At 36.4% G+C, this 3,677-nt stretch overlaps 1 pseudogene; it reads right to left on the bottom strand.

Annotated features, from left to right (window-relative positions):
* Positions 1-1,126: 1,126 nt before the first annotated feature.
* Positions 1,127-2,084, bottom strand: LOC143662554 (mitochondrial nicotinamide adenine dinucleotide transporter SLC25A51-like; annotated as a pseudogene).
* Between the last annotated feature and the right edge of the window lie 1,593 nt (positions 2,085-3,677).

The raw sequence follows: 3,677 nt of genomic DNA, 5'->3' as shown, positions 1-3,677 counted from the left end.
CTTTAAACTCTCATTTTTTTAATGACACAGTTGTAAACTTGGGTTCCTAAAATGTCAAAACCCTAAATGCATCTATTTCCAATAGTAATATAAAAAGACAGCTAACAGTATGGGTGGAAGCTATTTTATGGTTCCCTTCCCCCTCCCATGACATTTAGAAACCAGAAAAAAACAAAACAAAACAACAACAACATTGGTCTGTTATTAATAGACTTCTAAAATAAAGAAATTTATGGAAGTGTTTTTGTCTTAAGGAACAATCCAAGGGAGCAGGATACTACTCAAAACTACTCAAGGAAAAAAAATACCACCAAAGCCTCTTGGCACCCAAAGAAACATAGCTAGCCAGAGTTTGATCTATATGCAATTAATATGAAGCTTCTAAACGGGATCAAATGCCTATAACAAAATTGAAGTCCCCCACCTTTTGGCAATAAAATAAATGAAATCAACATAAGGGTATTTTAGAAGGGTTTAAAGTCACATTCAGAAAACTTTCAAAATCAGTGAAACAGAATCTTTTATTAGCTGCTTGATTCTATTGTGTTTAAATAGAAACGGACAGGATAATATCTCAATAGGTGCTTATTTCAAACACCAATACAAGCTATTTATCATGAAAAATCTATATACTAAAAAACTTTTTCTATGTTGTAGAACATGTATGTGCTTAAGTTTAATGAAGACTACCCTTTGCAACCCTTCTGAAGAGCAAAGTAGCAAGAAATAGAGTAACAAAAGTAAGCCTAAGAAGTCATGGGGCTCTGAAAACCTTTTCTCTGGCTGCTCGTGACCATTTATGTTTCAGTACAGAAGGGTAAGAGTGTTTTGGGAAAAAGAATCATCTTGACTAATAGGTTTCTTGTCAAAGGCCATCAGGTAGACAACTATTAATCCGACCATTAGCCTAAAGCTCTTACTAACCATTAAAAAAATAAAAAGAATTATTTTCCTATTGAAACCTTTTATTTTGTTCTTGTTGGTATTTAAAACAACAGTGCTGCTCATGGTTCACTGTACCCGGGACTTAAGATACCAGCTAGCATGTGACTGATTAGAAACCGGGCAGAACTGCATTCTTCATAGGTCTATCTGGTTGATAAATGTTACTTAACTAATGATTCTTTCATATAACCTTTATCATGAACTCATAAGTTGCATTGATTATACCCCAAGATCTGAGAGACTGATGGTAATTCAGATGGGCACCTCTGAAAAGGTTTGTCAGTTTCCTATCCCGTTCTAGCCAGAGTTTTTGGAAAGACTGAAATTCCCCATCAATCTGAGACTGTGTGCAAGTCTTTATAAAGTTACGTAGAAAAAAGCAAGAATCCCAACATAGTACCCAATAGCCTTCCACACATAGAATCTTTGACCAAACGAGCACTGTGAGTTGTTGCATTGGGGAAATAAACAATCCTTAATGGGACCTCAAAAGTCTTAAAAAAAAAAAAAGGACATTGCTGAATCCATTGCTGAATGCATTATGGAAAAGAATGGGCACCAAACCTTGGTAATACTCTCCAATTCCATGGGATTTCAGTGACCTGAAAGCCTGGTAAGTGTTTGTAAATTTGTCATGATGCTTGTGGTCTTGAAGCAATGTTTGAACTCTTTCAAATGTAGTGAAAATTGCTTCTGTTGTCCCTGCAAGTACTGCTGCCATGCTCTGAGTTGCAAACTCTGGGGTGCTCCTCATACAGACCAAACAGTAGGACCAGTGTAGTTGTTGTCTGCATCAATGGGGGGAGGAGTCCACGATACGAGTTTCAGAATCCATCTCTCCTCAATTGAAGTATTGCATCATGTCGTTTTTTTTTAAATATCCTCAAATTTTAATGTGTACATAATTTAACATTTTGGTAACAAAATATAAATTTGAAGCATCCTGGATTTTGATTCCATAGCTGTTGCTGGAAGAGGACCTTCTGTATAGGAAAGGTGATTGCTATGTTGTTGAAAGCTGCACAGCAGCCACGTCAGTAATGCTTCATTTCACAAACATTTGTAATAGGAGGTGATAGATCTTGTTTTGAAGATGTTATGATCGGTGGTCTCTTTTCATGGGTTTCTGAATCCATCATGTTGCTTAAGAACTTACTTCTTCATGAATGATTTTTTAACCTGTGACACCATCTGGCCCTGACAGTAGCTTTTTAATGTCTTTACCAATTTCATCCATTGTTAAAGTCTTTTTAGGTTTTCTCTTCTGGAGACAATTGTGGGAACTGAATTTTCTGTGTAATATTTTGCTCTTCTCCAGAATTTCAGAACCATTGTTGCAGACGTTTTGACCCATGCCTGTTAGCCACCTGCCCGCAGGTCTGTGAGCAAGCAAGGCCACAAGCCAGTGCCGGCACAGGCTTTCCCTCATTTTTGAAAGTTAGTTCTGCCAGATATAGAATTTTTGGTGGACGGTTTCTTTCTTTCAGCACTTTAAATGTGTCGTCTTCTTGCCTCCATAGTTTCTGATGAGACATCAACATTTGATCTTGTTGAGACTCCCTTGTACATGACATTGCTTCTCTCTTGCAGCTTTCAGGATTTGCCCTATGTCTTTGGCATTTGAGAATTTGATTATAATGTGCCTGTGTGTTTATCCCTTTGAGTTTACCCTTTTGGAGGTTTGTTGAGCTTCTTGGATGTATATATACATGCCTTTCATTAAATTTGGGATGTTTTCAGTCATTTTTTTTTTTTTTGATTATTTTTTCATTTCCTTTCTCTCTTTCTTCTCCTCCTAGGACTCACAGAATGCTCTTATTATTATGTTGGTGGTGTCCCACATGTCTCTCAGGCTTTGTTTTCTTCATTCTTTTTACTTTCTGTGTTTCAGAATGAACTATTTCAACTGCCTTATCTTCAGTTTTACAGATTCGTCTTCTGCCAGCTCCAATTTGCTTTGAACCAACCTCAGGAATTTTTATTTCAGTTATTTTATGGTCTTTGGCTCCAGTATTTGTTTGGTTCTTTTTTATAATTTCTATCTCCTTATTGAAATTCTCATTTTTAATATATTTTCCCTGATCCTTTAGTCCTTTGTTCTTGTTATCCTTTAGATTCCTGAGCATATTTAAGACTATTTTAAAAAATATTTTTCTGGTATGCCCAAAGTCTGGCCTTTGTCAATGGCTTCTGATGTTTTATCTTGTGCCTTTGGATGGATCATCATTTCCTATTTCTTTGTATGCCTTGTAATCGTCTGCTGCACACAATACATTTTAATGTTTTGATTAAACCGTAAGTGTAGCTTCTGAGCTGTCTGTTCCTTAAGTTTGTATCCAGATAGTGGAATGACAGATTTCCTTGAATGCTAAGAGTTAGCAAAAACAAACAAAACACCTTTTACATCTTTGCAAATTGGTTCTCAGTGAGCTGATGCTCTCCTTCAGAGCTTAGCTTTTCTAAAATTGAACATAAAGAACAGTCCAAGGCAACATCTTAGGGTCTTTCCAATCTTTTCTGAGCATGTATCATAGCTTGGATATATACTTTGGTCTTAGAAATTCCCCATTTACACATATCCAAATCCTCCTCTTCTCTTTAGGGAGCAATCTTTCTTCACAGTCTCAGGCACTTTATTTTATGCCTTAAAGCCAATAATTTTTTTCCCCTAAGCCATACAACTTGATTGTTTCTTACACTGAGTTATCTCTTTGCAAGCTCCTTTTGTGTAC

Source organism: Tamandua tetradactyla, chromosome 18 (assembly GCF_023851605.1).
Source record: "Tamandua tetradactyla isolate mTamTet1 chromosome 18, mTamTet1.pri, whole genome shotgun sequence".
Lineage (NCBI taxonomy): Eukaryota > Metazoa > Chordata > Mammalia > Pilosa > Myrmecophagidae > Tamandua > Tamandua tetradactyla.
Note: the sequence above shows the minus strand (reverse complement) of the source record. Positions and strands in the feature narration are given on the sequence as shown.